The sequence below is a fragment of the Sturnus vulgaris genome, chromosome 3 (assembly GCF_052056855.1).
Source record: "Sturnus vulgaris isolate bStuVul1 chromosome 3, bStuVul1.hap1, whole genome shotgun sequence".
Lineage (NCBI taxonomy): Eukaryota > Metazoa > Chordata > Aves > Passeriformes > Sturnidae > Sturnus > Sturnus vulgaris.
Window position 1 is genome coordinate 14,203,648 of NC_142245.1, and position 15,468 is coordinate 14,219,115.

The following is a 15,468-nucleotide window of genomic DNA, read 5'->3' on the forward strand; positions in this document are numbered from 1 at the left end:
GTGAAAAGGGAGTGAATGAATATAGAAGAAAAGAAAATGTAGGTTACATGATCCATTTAAAAAGATTGTATAAAAAAATTTCCACAGGTATTTGGATTTGAAATGGAATTAAACTGTAAGAAATTGCTTTGATTCTAATAAGGAAAACTAAAACAAATTTTTAAGAATAATAATATAGATTCACATAGTGTCAGTGATAATTTTAATCATCTTTCTAATATAGCTTTTCCTCCTCTGCCTGGTTATGAAATGAAAGCTTTTCCCATCTCTTTCTTTCTCTGAGGTATGCCCAGTGCAGCAAAGTCAAAGTTGATTTCATGCAGGAAATTCAACCAGTTGGCAGCTGTCAGTATTTTGAGAAAGCAGATATAAAGTAAGTAGTATTTTTTTTTAATATCCTATTTTCTTGTTCTAGGCATGTTTTTAAAAATTCCACATTTTAAGCAGTGCTTGAGATGATCTTGAATTCACCGCAGTGCTACACGTTTGACAACCATCAGCAGGGCTGTGTTTGCAGGGCCAGTAGTTCATAGAGTTGTTTGTTTAGCTGCCCATGAAAACACCTTCTCAAAGGCTCTTTACTCAGTAAGTAAGTGTGTGAAGCCCTCATCTGCCACCAGTTCTGCATGTAATGAAAATGCTATTCCTTCTCCAAGATTAATATATTCTCTTGAACTGAAAGATTTTAGAGAAAATAAAAAGCATAGTAAGCATCTTGTCTGGGCAGATATCTTCTATAGGTAAAATATGAAAGTACATGAACCTGTATATCCATAATATGTATTTAAGACAGGATGCTAGTGGAAGCTAATTCTGCTCATCTGGAATAACACTGGGAAAGTTGCACTTGGAATTCTGCCCTGATCCCCCATGTCAAGAAGGAAAAAAATATTATACCTTGAGATTGTTTTTCTTTTCTTTGTTTATTATTTCATCATGGCAGAAACTTACATAATTTCATCAGCTGTCTGAAGTTTGACCATTTTAATTTGGAGCCCCCCTCAAATGCTGTTTTCCTTGAAAATAAGATTGATTGAGAGCTCTGTTGTCCTTGGGGCTGCTGCCTCCTGGTTAGGTCTGGATGAAATCTGGGTCTCTAAAGTCTTCCAGTTACTATTTGCTCCCATAATCCCTTTTGAGGATGTTTTTGCAGTTCTGTTGGTGGCACTTTTTGAATCTGTCACCCAGCCACCACTTCTCAGGGTTTTGTTGCTGAATCATGCTTTTGAGAGAGGATAAGCTTTATGGAATTTTTGTTTGAAGAGCTGAGAAGGAGCTGGTAGGGATCTGTTGTTATTAAGTGTGTTTTGAATCCAAGTGCTTTGTATTCTTGCCTTTGAAATAGGTATGCTTCAAACTGTGAAGTGTTTTCTCCCAAAGGTCAGGTTCTGTGTGAGCCGGACTCCAAATCTCTTGGGAAACAGCTCCTTTATATCCAGGGTTTCTGAATTTTTGCACTCCTTTAGATATGATCTGAAACCGCACATTCAGAGGGTTCATACAAAAATATATATCTGCATACAAAAATATATATCTGCAGCTATAGAGTTCATTTTATGTAGTATTTCTTTTTATGATTTTTTCAAGATAACTTACTGTAATTGACACGAATAAAATGTGCAAAAGCTGCATCTCGGTTTTCATTCCAGCTGTTCAGTTTGAGGGTTAATATTCACCTGAGAAGAAAGTAGTTAGGCATTTGAAAATCTGTCTCACAGCCGAAGTCATGATCTGAAAGTATTTAGTGCCTGAAAAAATGATCTCTGCAACCTCTTCATATTTAAATCTTTTGATTGGACCAGTTCACAATGCAAAAAAAGGATGACCATGACCATAGTTCTACTCTGAAGTTGTGTAAGAGTATTAAAAAATATACTATGGAGGAAGAAATGAATCAATTGTAATTTTAGGAATAAATCTGCTTCTTAATTAGTTACTATGTTAATGGTTGTCAGTGGAGTCAGAGACAGTAAGAACCTACCCAGCGTCCTCAACAAACAGCATGTTTTATTGTTCAGATCTTCTTTTTCTAGGGCATTCATAAGTCGTGGGTATACACATGATTGGCCAAGACCCATCACCACCCAGTTCCCTGGCCATTGACACATCTGTATTTAGGGCTCAATGAATTGGCTGGGATCCTTTATATGTGCTCAAATCCATCCTATCATTGCTCATCCAGGGACCTGCCCACTTCTAGGCTGGTTGAGTTTGGGACTGCAGCTTCGGACCAGCTCCAATGTGACAGGTAGTAAGGCTTTTGAGGCATCATGGACAATCCTTTTGTTTTCATGGTGAGATGTGCTTGGTTGGCTGCCAGACACTCCCAGCTGCTCCCTGTGTCTCCTCAAAGGGACAGGGAGAGAATATAGGATGCAAAAACTTGTGGGTCAAGCGAAGGACTGAGGGATCCTTTACTGCCACAGGAAAAACCTTGACTTGGGCAAGATTAATTTAATTTGTTGCCAATTAAAAATAGAGTAGGATGATGAAAAATAAAGGGAAAACACCTCTCCTGGCATACCTGCCCTTCTTCCTAGGCTCAGCTTCAGTTCTCTTTTTCCAGTGTCTCTATCTCCCTTCCTCAGAGTTGTGCAGAGGAATGGGGAAGGAGTTTCAGTCAGTTCCTAACAGCTCTTCTTCCCATGCCTTCCTCCTCATGCTTTTTCCCCTGCGGTGTCTTTTAAGATGATCTGTGAAAAGGCCAAAGTGGTATCAAGCAGCTCCTTATGCAGCTGCAGAGGTGAGTGGGACAGAGCCATCTCCTCACACGTACAAACATGCCAGACATCACTGTGTTCCTGGAAAGGCCATGGTATCCTCTTATCCTCAGGGTCATTTGTACCTGGTAATATATAATAATAATAATTTCTTTCTTTAAAAAGAGAGTGCAAAAACCTTATGCCTTTGAAGCACTGTTCTTCAGGAATGTTTTCCTGGCACAACATGTGGTCACCTATATGTGGCACAAATTCATGCTGATTGCAGTTTGAAGGTGCTAAATTCATGTCATCTACTTCAGAATTTTTTAGCAAACCCTATCAGAGTTGATAAGGTTTTTACCAAAAGCAGGAGTTACTGTAAATTGTGGATCTAGTTTAGCTGAGATCAACCAAGCACTTCTAATCATGAAGATGTTGCTATTAGTGTATGTAAGAGTATGCTGATATTGTACTACTGGGGTGGAAATGTTTACTGCTTTTGTGGATTTCTTTGGAAGAGAGCTTGTTTGGAGTGAAAGACTGCTTGCTTTGATGCACCCTTCCTTTTCATAATATTTGTGCAATCCTGCTAAATATGGTTTTGGCTGTGAGAGCCATGTACCCCTCTAGAGAGCTTTGATGCCTTTATCTTTCACCACCCACTCATGAAATGCCAGGATGTTTTCTTTCTTTTTCCTCTTAACCTTTGATTGGGTGAAGTACTCAGTGAGAGGAAAGGAGAAGGTTGCTGAGATGTGTAGGAGCCTACTAGAAGCAATTGCTTTAGACTTATTTGTGTGGAATGTGGTATACTGAGGCATTATTTTTGCTGGTTTCAAAACTTTGCAACTGACTTCACTCTAATAAGGCAGATATACATATTTAAGGTGGAAGATAAACAGTCTTGAGAAACACAAAACAGTCATATTTTGTGAGCTCTATTCTGAACATTTGATACCCATATATCCTGTCTCTTGGATGAAGCAGCAGGTATTAAAAAAAAATTAAAAAATAAAAATTTCTGTCTTCCCTTATGCTGATTTACTATAATACCTCTGGGGGCTCCTGTTCACTGCAGCAGGTGGAAGTGGTTTTAGAGCCTGAAGAATTAAGATCAAGAGACAATCCTGTAGTTTCAAGTCCCAAAACATACTGTAGCAACTTGCCCAAGTGTTAAAAGATTTTTGTTCACAGTATTTTATTATAAATAGCAATAATAACTACAACAAGAACCATAAACAAAGAGTAGTGCCAAAAAAAAAAAAAAGGAAGGAAAAGTGTTGGGGTGAGAAGGTCTAGAAATGGAAACACTTTGTAACGTTTGGAACATGCATTTGATTAGAGAATCTTCAACTACCTTAGTTATTTATGTGGTGTCTTGGTACTAGGTTATGATTCCAGTTCAGGGAAGCTCATGCCCTGATAATTCTGTTTTTTTAGAAGATAGATTGTGCTTTAACATGCTGCCTATATGTTTGGAGGAACAATTTATGAACTCCCTAAATAATTAAGGACAGAATTATCCAGTCACATCCCTGACTCTTGCTCAAAACTATTTGATAGCCATTGGTTCTGTGGCCAGGGGTGCCAAATCATGCAGCCAGAATCAGACCCCAAACAAAGATCAGTAATTTTCCCCTCCTGAGACTGCAGTGTAATGTGACATCATCCCAGAGCAGCAATGCAGGATCTGGTATCATTCAGAGGGACAACTATACATGACCTGATGACCACAGTAACCCCCAAAGATGTTCACAAACAGCAAGGTGAGTGGAATTCAGTATTTAAAGCCTGTGAGGCTCTGTATTTCTATTTTCTAAGTGCAGTATTTTCAGATTTTTTGCTTCCCACCACAGTTAATTGCCCAGTCCCCAGACAGTGTTTTCTCCGTGTGAGAGACAGCCTTTGCACATACTTATTCATGTGAGGACAATTTTATACAGTACCTGATTGTGGGCAGGAACACCAGCTGTTGGGCTCCACTGAGGTGTGCAGCACTCATCTGGACTTAGTTTGATTACTTTTGTTACTTTATACTTGTTAACTCTTCAGAAGCCCTGCCTGATTGTGTTATTGATGCTCAAGTCACCTTGTTTCTTTTCTAGTTTTCAGTCCTTGCTCTTCACTTTTTGGCCAGAGATTTTTCTTGTTCAGCCTGTCACTAGGTTTGACTGCCTGCCTTCAAGGACACTGTAAAATGAATGCTCTGAGCCTGATTTTTGATTAGAAAATGCCTTTTAATTTTGATTGCTATTTCAGTAGCTATTTGCATCTTTTTCGTAATTGTGAGAGACTTACTGCAAACGAGTCAATAGTACTCTGAAGCCACAGGATATCCCTGCCCCTTGCTGTATGTTTCACGTTCATTGGTATAATTTTGGCTAAGAAAATATGGTCTAATTAAGTAATAGTAGGATCCTGCTATGTTTTCCCGCCATACTGCTGAATTCCAGTACTTTGGATGTCTCAAGACTTAGCTATGTTGCAAAATGAAAGACTGTATTTGATGATCCCTGGGTTGGAACTAGGTGATGTTTAAATTCCCTTCCATCCCAAACCATTTTGATATCTGACTTTTCTTTGCTTCAATGATTATTGTGTCATAGCTTACTTGTCCAGTATGTGCATGACACTTAATTATAAAATGTATTTGGGAAAGAAGTGTTAGTGTACAGCACAAGAAAACCCCGTCAATACTAATCTATGGTTTGACTGTCCTCTTAGAGATGCAAAACTGGAGGGAGTGAGAGGGGGCACCTGTGGGCCTCTGTGGGGGGAATCTACATACCAAATGCAGGTAGTAACTTGATGGGTTTTGACCAATTGAATTTTATGATGGAGGACACCATTGGGAAAGATGGGAAACTGGGATATTGGATTCTTCTTTCAGTAGGTTTGGGTAAATGAAACTAAGTTTAGGAACCCAGAAAATCTCCTGGGAGCTTATTTGCTTTGATTGCTAAACTTTGAAGTGTGCTTATTGCTGTAAGGAAGGAAATCTGGAAAAGGTCAAGTATGAATTAGGTGAGAAATACAAAAAGGAACTGCTTGAGATGGTCATTAAATAAGACAAAAATGAAATTCAGGAGTAAATAGGACAGTATGAGTGTAAAGGTGGAATGTTGCAGCATAAATCAGTAAAGAGAGTGAAACGCCAACAAAGCTGAATGCATATCCAATGTGCATTGATCTTGTAGAAGTTCCACTCCCATCTGGTGAAATCAGTATTCTGCAGGACCCTTGTATCCCAGTCTACTGGTGTTCATGGAGACCCTGTAAAGACTAAAGAGCAGTTTGTCTGTCTCTGCCTACTGTGCCCACATATTTCTAACACACCACAGCTAGGCAGTAGGAGAAATGATCAATATTATTATCCCTGGTGTTGGGGATAAAGTCCTGCTACGTTAGGCTCTGTCAAGTGACTGATACAAAGACAAACCCTGGGAGATCATGGTCTGGTGTTTTGGTCAAGGAGATGGCAATGGGTGAACTATCAGAGAAGCAGGAAACAAAAGTATGGAAGTGGCACCTCCTTGCAGCTGGAATAGTTTTCAGTGTAGCCACAGGTGGCTGGAGACTGAATCTCCAAAGTATCCAGATGTTCCTCTGAGAAGGGACCTCTTCCTTCTACATGTCATGGTGCTGGGGAGTCTTGAAGAAACATTTTGGGACCTTTCTGGTGCTCTCTTGCTTTGCTGCCTGCTTTGATTGTGGGAAGACTGAATTCTGCCGGTTGTGCGAAGTTATTCACACTCTAAATTAATCCAAACATTAATTGCAGGTATAATTTTTGGCCTTTCTTATTTGTCCCAATTTTTAAATAAAGTACAAGGCCACTAATGTGAAGCAGATAATTGCTGTGAAGGGGACTCTTGGAATGATCACAGAGATTAAACCGGGGGGATTAATTAAAAAACCCCTGCTCATCACATTACTTAGGTCCTTGCAATATTTGCCTTTTAAAATGCAGTTTTTGTGCAAGTAATGTTAGTATCAATATTAATATCTGCTGAGATGAACAAAAATAACAGTGTAATAGAAAAAATAAATGTTGGCCTCCACAACAGTTTTCAGAGGAGAGGAGTCTGTAAGGACTGATTGTACCTCTGAATTTTAGGCTGGTGTCATTGTTCTACTCAGCCTATCAGTGTTACTTGCTTGCACTCCCTTTATTAAATCTGTTTCTGCCCAGTGGCAGCTGAATGTCCTGCAGAGAAAAAACATCTCTAGTTTGTGTCTGCATGTATGTGCATAGCTGGTTTCAGTACTTAAGGGCTTTATCATTAACGTGTTGCCTGTATCTTTAAAAGAAGATATAACAACTGTGTGTAAAATGTGCCTTTTTCCTGCAGGTTTTCTCTAATTGCCAATAAAACGTGTTGCTTATTTATTATGGAATTGTACATTTTCTTGATGCTATTTGAGAACACTTTAAAGTGATAGTAGCCTTAAGAATTATTTAGAGAAGAAGACAGGGATCATCCTTTTTTCGTTTTGTTGTTTTTTTTGTTTTTTTTTTTTTTTTTTTTTTTTTAATCTATTTTCTTTGGTTTGTTTTTATGGACGAGGTTTACGTTTATACATGCTTCACAGCTGGGAGAGGGAAGAAAATTCTGCACAGCTCTGTAGTCCAGGATGCCGTTCTTGGAGTTTTAAGCAGAGACTTATACCTTTGCAACATTTGCAGAGAAAGTTGTTAAAGAAATGGCTCAGGGAATGTTCTCTATAGTGACAAACACTCAGAATCTCAGTTGGGAGCATTTTATTCTGTGAAATACAGGGCTAGAAGCAGCAGCTGGTGTAAATCAGCATCACCTCTCTGAAGACATTAAGGAGATGCCTCTGCATCATCAGCTGCATCTTGACCTGGGTTTTCAAATGAGGATATCATGGATAAACACTATGTGTGAGTTGTTCTCTTCAGTGGTGTGGGAAGTACACATTTTGATCCTACTGACCCGCAATCTGTTAGCAGTTTTCAGCAATTACACACCTCATATAAATGATAAATGACTAATATTACAGAATGCATTCATTTTACACTCTTTCACCTCTTTGTAGTTACTTTATTGCAGTAAAACTATCTCATGATTTTGGGTAAGTGAATAAAAACTTTAAAGGAAAGTGAACAAAGACCACAGGAATGGCATGATGCAGCTGTCATCCTCTGTGCACTGCACTCATCTCCTGCAGCAGCCTCATAAGTGCTCCAGGGTGACTCTCTCTTCCATTAATTATCTCAGTCTGAAAGGAGAGGATCTCCTGCCTTATCCAGACATCTTGTGAGGGTAATTAATTTTTTTCTGCAAATTCCCCTAATCTGATTAGTGGCTTGCATGGAAGTAAATCCCTCTGCCCTTTCTGTTCTTCATGCTCTCTGCCGTCCTTTGCATTCAGCCAGCTAGGTTTTTTTCTCGTCTTAAATGTTGGTCTCAGCAGCATGGCCAAATCCTGCCTGGCTCTGGGTCTTTTCACACAGCTTGGCTGTGAAGAGCACTGTCTATCTGGCCTTTCCACTTCCCTGACTTTGGTGGGGCATTTCTGCTCATGAGCCATTGTCTCTGGTAATTGCTCCTAGCTGGGAAAATAGCTTAGGCTTCCCTTTTTCTGAAACAACACAGTGACAAAGACTCTTGTCTGGGGGCCAAATCTGGCCGTGGGGCTTCCTGAGATGCCTGCCAGCACAAGTCTTTCCTGATTCCCTCTCAGTGGCAGCATCATGAGAGGAGGCAGCAGGTTCATTGCACTGTGCTCCAAATGCTGTTATGTTGTTTGCAGTGCTGTAGTTTGCTCCTTTACTGCCATTTTCATCGCCTCCTATAAAGCTTAATTTAATTGTTCCTTAATTACCTCTTTGGCTTGGAGTATAAATCTCCGATGGAAGCTGTAAGCAGCACACATAAGGCTATGGATGCCACAAAACCTTGTTTCGTGGCCCTGTCTGGGAATACAGTGGGCCAACCTTTGCTGCTTCTGTGAAAATGTTCAGGAATGGGAAGAAGGCCTTGTGCTCATAAAATTTCATTTTTAGACACCCTTCTGGAAGGAACAGCAAATGTTTACTCCAAGTTCTCCAACCACTTTTTACTAGACCTTGTATTATTTCACATTACTTTGGTGTTTTCTCAAGTTACATGGAGAACAGAAATCTCTGATCTGCTTAACATATACAGTATTATCTGAATGCTGTCAGGACCACAAAGGTTTTAATTCACAGACAACTCTCTAAATAAACCACATAGTCTGCTTTGGGAGTGAACCAGAGCAGAAACACTTTTTACTTAAGATCTTAAGCTAGCTTTTGTTGAAAGCAGTTGCACCAAGTCAACCTCTGCCCACCTTCCTAGCTCCTGAGAAGTCCTGGGCCTTAGGGAGATTCCAATGTGCTTTCATAGCTTGCAAGGTGCTTTTCTCACCTCCCCCTAAGCCAAATGGGTGTGGGAAGCTCTCACATTCATTTTAGACTTTCAACATGAATCTTTAATGTCTTAGTGTACGTTAATTTTAGTGTTTTTCCTTTCAAGGATGATGCAGCCCTACTTTTCGGATAGATTTCTATTTGGAAAGTGTACATTATATATAGAATTAAAACACAGGAATATTGATCATAGGGGAAGCTGACTTCAGCAGATACTATATAGATCATTGTTTGCAGCTAGATTATTTTCTTTTTTGTATCATTCTTTTTATGCTTTTATGTCTTTTTCCTTTCTCCCCCCCTTGCCTTCCTATCCACATTGTACTCAGTATTTGCCTTTACTTTTCTCCATTTGCTTGCTGCTTCCTTCCTCCTATCTCTTATAGTGAGAGTAGAAAGCCATTAGTATTAACCTGTTAACTGAAGCTTTTAAAGCCACAATGTTCATAGGAATTCAGAAACTAGCAATATGAACTTCCCAACTGTTACTGAATCTGTGTTTATAAAAACCAAATACACTTGACCTTTTGTGAGATTTCGAAATTATTTTTGTTTAACGCCTCTGTAAAATTCTGTTTATTAGAAGACTGTAAAAGAAGCTTATAGGGAGATCATGAAGTTTGGTTTTTGTTTGTTTGGGGGGTTTTTTTGTTGTTGTTGTTTTTGGTTTGTTGGGTTTTTTTGGGGGGGTGTTGTTTGATTTTTTTTTTTTCATCAGTCTTGCTTGGTTGGTGGCATGGAGCAAGAGCTCTCCACTGGTGCTCTCCCTTGCTGTGGTCTGAAGGCCAGACTTCCTGGGAGAAGTGAGAAGATTTCAGTAGTGAAACATATCTTGAATCTTGATATTAGGTTAGAAATGGGTATTAGAATATCCTGACTCATATTCTCTCGTCTTGAATTACTTACAGGAGAAGTTTTGAAATATAATTTACCCTTTCTACTTATAATCTGGCTGTGCTTGACATCCATCTACTTTTAGCAAATAGACCATTTTGTTTCCATTTTCAGACAGATTCTGGGCAAGTTTCAATGTCACTTTTTGACATACCAGCAAGGTGCTGGAGTAGCAAACCCAGGGCAATCTTTGACTTAGTTTAAAATGTGCTTTCCCTTGAAATTACTTCTTAAAACTGTAAGCATCTTGTATTGGCTCTGACATTGCTCTTTTGACTTGCCATAAAATGTTTAACTGGGACTAAGTTTCTCTTGGTGGTGTCTCTTTAGACACCACACTTTGCCTAAGAAAAGATGGGAAGACAGATGTTGTGCTAACCTCTGCTGATTGCTTTTTGATTGCCAGTTCAGTCTTCCACCATTTCAGATGGCCATATGGGAAATCAGCAGTGATGATCCTTAATAAAGTACCAGAAGCGAGGTGCTTCACTTACACTTATTTTCAGGGGAGGGATCTGAACCCAATTAGAAAATTTATGAAACTGCCAGAGCATGCTACTCATTTAAAATTGCTGAGGGCTGCAAAGTGAACTGAAAGCTTGACAGAATATTCACACTTGTTGCAGGTCCTGTATGTCAATTAACCTCAGAAATGGAGAGGGCCACAAACTTCCTACAGTTTGCTTTCTTCTAATGTAAAAATCTGGGCAGTTGCATGTTATTGTGAAATGACAGATGAGTTAGTGAGAAAGGCCTTGGAAAGTTCAGTTATAAAAAAGTTATTGGAATTTACTCCCACTGAGTGACAGGATAAGTCAGGAACTGATCTGGTATTTCTGATGCTGCCTGTTAAGTTAGGAATTAGATGTTTCTGTTTAACATTTACTTTTCTAACAGTGGGAGCCACGATGATTTAAAATTCTTCAAATGGTACCAAAGTGCTGCAACAGGTGTGGGAAACTAGTTCACTCATTGAGGAGATGATGATCCTTGGACTTTTGGCTGGCTCACTGTGGTGTGTTCTTAAGTTCAATGTATAGGCTCCACTTGCAAAAACATCAACTTCAGTGGACTAGAAAGTGAAGTTCTTTATTTGTCTGCCCAGTCAGTGCAGCCGAGACTGCTTCTGTGTCTCAGTGCTCTTGAAATCTTTACTGTCTCTGTGCCCTCCTGCTGCAACTGTAATTTTGTTTGCTACATTTATTTTGGCATTCCTTATTTTGTTCCCCCAAAGAAATTTCATAGAATGTTACTGGCCCAGATTCTACTATTTGTGCAAGGAAGTCACATCGTTCTCCCCCAAGACATATTTTATGATTTGTCACTGTTTTGGTGGGGTTTCACATCCTGTTGTACATCTTCCGTTGATTAAAAGAAAGTCCTCCACACCACCAGTTCCATTTTAGGTTTCCAAATTTGTATCATTTAGATAGATAGGGTAGTAATTAACCTCTGTAGCTTAGTGTGAAATCCAGGAACAGCTTCATTTTATTCTGCTTTCTGATAGTGTTTTTAACAATGCCCATGCTATGTGGACCTTCCTGCATGAACATAGTTACCATCTCAGAGGGGCAAAAAGTCATTTAGTTCATGTCAGCTTAAGTATTTTACGTGGTTCCCTGTGGTCAACAGCTGGATGACAAAATTAGGCAGCTTTCTAATTAAATATCTTAATTGCATCTAAAACACATGGCAGCACTTCCTTGCTATTAGAAAGAGAGCACACTGCAGTCAGTTTGATGCAGATACTACATTGCCTCCCTATGCCAGGCCTCTTGCAGTCTCTTATAAGAAGAGGCTACAACATAATACACTGTAAAAAGTAACGCTGAGCTGTGATTTTACAAAGCATTATCCTATTTATTTTAAGTGTCATGTAATTATCAATTCATTTACTACCTATTGTAATACCATGAATCATAATGAATGTATTTGCATAATAGGTGGTATCACATGAGCTCAATTATAATTCAGTATTAGCTAAATGTACCATGCAAACAAAATGCTTCCTGTAAAGGTAGGCTGGGGTTGATATATAGCCTGTCTTATACCTGGTGCATCACAAAAGCTGTCATGGGAAATTTGTGGGCTGGTTCTCAAAAGGAACTGTTTTGTAGTCTGGTCCTGTCATTCATTCATTTTTTTGTCCTGTCTCCAGCCCCTTAGTTTAAATGCTCTTCAGCTCTGTCAACTTAGCAGGTGAGAAAAACTTCAGAAACCTGTTTTTTGCTGTTTAGCTGATTGTGTTGGTACTCTGCTTGCTGAGACCATGGGACAATGTCTGCCTAAAGACTGAGCTCATTTCTCCTGTGATACTCTGCACACACAGATTAAACTGAGGAGCAGCCACACTGGAGACTTGACTAGACAGGATTGCCTCAGTAGGTGTCTTTAAAAAAATCTTTGTTTCCAGATGTAATTTATTTTTAAATAATAAGACCTCAAACATTCCATATGGTACTTCCCGGAATAGGAGTTGGCTCTGTGTTGCTGTGTTGGGGAGTATGACACAATAATGCTGCCAGCTGCTCAGGAGCATAGTTTACTGTAGGTACCCTCCATGTCTAGGTTGGTGTGTGTCTCTACTCCTCACTCCTCATCAGTACAGTCAGCAGCAACTCAGAGATCAGGGTACTCCCAAATGTACCCCTTTGCCAGGTCAGAGCTACTTCTCCTACCCCAAATCCTCTGCAGTGTCCTGTTTCTGCCTTTATGACATGAAGTTTTATGCAGGCAGAAGTGAACCACATAGCACATTTTGCATACAGAATAAGTGGTTCACGCCAGCTATAGTTTAATGTGTTTTGAAGACGTGATCTTGCAATAGGAGAGTGCTTAGAATAACCCAAATGTGAGCAATATCTAGTTTCCGAGAAAAATCTTGATAGCTTGTACCTCTCTTTTGGTTCACTTACAAGTTCAACTCATTTTCTGTTGCAGAAGATAGACTTGCTCATGCAGTAGTTTGAAAATGATCCTTGTGTGAATTGTTGTGTCTGTAACAGATGTGTATAATCCCACTTTCCACTTTTTAAATGTATCCCATTTCCATACAGAATATAAAATGCTTACTTTCTGGCTAGCACAGTTGATTTTTACTTGTTGCCTGCAAGTTAGATTAAGGACACTGAAATTGCAGAAGATAAAAAGAGAGTTATTTCCAAAAATACAGTGTAGTTACTAGTACCTCAAGGATTATGTGGCCTGATCTACATTCGGGAGATTTCACTGCAATGGCAAAAGGCTAACACAATTGACACTTAATTTGTTTGGACTTATGTCACTGTTGGCTTTCTGATGTGACAGGAGAAATACATTGCAGGAATTGATGAAGTAGTGCCACATTTACACAATTCTGCAACTCTTTACAGTCATTTAGGGCAAGTTTTCTTTCTTGAAATACAAGGTAAAGCTCCTTAATTTCGTATGTGCACCCTCGCTGGTGTTGTTATAATTCAGTTTGGTCAGCTAGGAAGCAAGTAGGCAGTGGAAAGAGAGCAATGTCCTTGCTGGATTTGGGTAAAGTTAGAGTGTATTATAAATATATATTACAAGAGTTCCATGTAGTATTTGTAGGACAGCCATTCTTGCCAAACATGGAATTGGTAATCCCCTGGACTGGCACAAGCACTGGACGTGATAGGATGGAGTTGTTCGTATGAACACACAGAGGATGTTACACCCTGCAGCAGAATTACTCTCTAGGGGGAGGAGTTAGTCCTGAGTCTGTGTCTTCACCAGGCCAGCTTGTCAGGGAACAGCATCCCCAAAGGAAGTGGTTATTGGGAATTTGAAAGAAAATTCTTGTTCTTTCATGGAAATGTCTGCTTATGTTTCCATGGTTCTCTTTTACTTGCTGCTAACAAGTGGGAGTTTCTGGGCCTTGTCTCTTAATAAGCACTTTGCTGGTAAGGATTGGGAGAAAATCAAAAGCTTAAGTACCCATGAATTTCACAGGAGAACATTCCATCGTATTTAAATTCAGTATATTATTCCAGTTTTCAACATGTATCTTTGCAATGTGACTTAAATGTGTTTGTTTTTCTCTGGTTTTGCTCCTAATGGCTTTTTATAGGGCAGATGCTTATTCAGGTGGATCAAAATTCAGAGGAGCCTACGGTGTGGGAATCAAATTCCCATGGTGATTGCACTTGCACAGGAGATGTAGTACTAAACACGGTCAGAAGCAGGACAAAAAGCACTATAAAAGCTGTTTGTGTGACATTCTCTGCGATGTGACCAAACTTATTGTAGTGTTTGTACCAGTTACTGATGATTTTGTGCTCTGAGTCATCTGTCACTGGACAATGTGTAGGGATCATCAGCTCATCCTGGACAAGTTATTAGCTGTCTGTGAGGGATGAGGTTCTTGTTGTCCAGGCTGATAGGAGCTCTCTCTTTCTAGCTGTCACCTTTCACGGGATTTCCAACAAAAGCACAAAAGTCAGATTGGTTTACATACTATTATTATTATTAATAATTATTAATACTCTATAGACTCCAGGAAGGGTAGAGCCTGTGGCATGTTTGAATCCTAACTTCCATGTATTATGTAAGATCTCCTTCTGATCTGAATTCTGATACAAATCATCTAATCTCTAAATAAGAGAAAAAAGAACTGAACTGCCCAAGGAATCAGATGCAGAGAATTAAAATCTACTTTGTGTGTCATGTGATGCTTGGTGTGATTTTTACCAATCCATAAAAATGAAACTCTGTAAAAAGTGCTCTTTGGCCACTGTAATTATTTGTTCCTCATCAGCCGCCTGTCTGAATCATCTTTTTAGAATTCTGTATTGTTGCTAAATGTTTTGACTTAAAGCAAAGAGAAAATGGTGTTTCTTTGCTTTATACAGGTTTTCCACCTGCCTTTAGACAGCATATTTCTACTAAGACCACCCTTCCTTAATTTCTCCTACTGTGATGCAACATTCATAATTGTTCTGAAATAAAGACTGAAATGGGATCTCTCTCCAAAATAGTTTGTATCATTGGCACAGTAACACTTTTATATGAAATTTTAAAGCTTAGAGAACCTCCAGTGTCTAATCAAATCTAGGGAGTACCTTCTTATCTCTTCTTCCCGCTTTTATCTTTACAACATAAATTTCTCAAGCTCACAGCAGAAGCATCTGGAAATTTTGGATTAAATAACCTTCTTGTTCCCCACAGTTGATTAACCCTGTTTGCATGCTCTGACAGCGAGAGCTAAAGGCTGTAGTGTGGTGAGACATTAGTGCCAGCTAAGGAGAGGGAGGGTTGCATGAGATGGATTTTTAGTTTCCTGTCTCCATTCAGTTTCCACGTGGTGCCATTTGTAAGTGGCAGCAAGAATCAAAGCGTGGGGAAGAAGCTCGTCTTGCCTTTCTGATGTAGGTTCTTATTCTTGGTCCTGTGGCTGCTGACAGACACCTATTGTGTTATGCTGTTTTTAGTCTATGGGTGGCAGTCACT

General features: G+C 39.4%; 1 long non-coding RNA gene across 1 annotated transcript in view; it reads left to right on the plus strand.

Annotated features, from left to right (window-relative positions):
- Window positions 1-248: 248 nt before the first annotated feature.
- The window catches only part of LOC148224186 (uncharacterized), a 98,924-nt gene continuing 83,704 nt past the window's right edge, over window positions 249-15,468 (plus strand). Inside the window, exon 1 of the long non-coding RNA XR_015802152.1 lies at window positions 249-373. This is a non-coding gene — a long non-coding RNA (uncharacterized LOC148224186). The remainder of the gene's footprint in view (window positions 374-15,468) is intronic.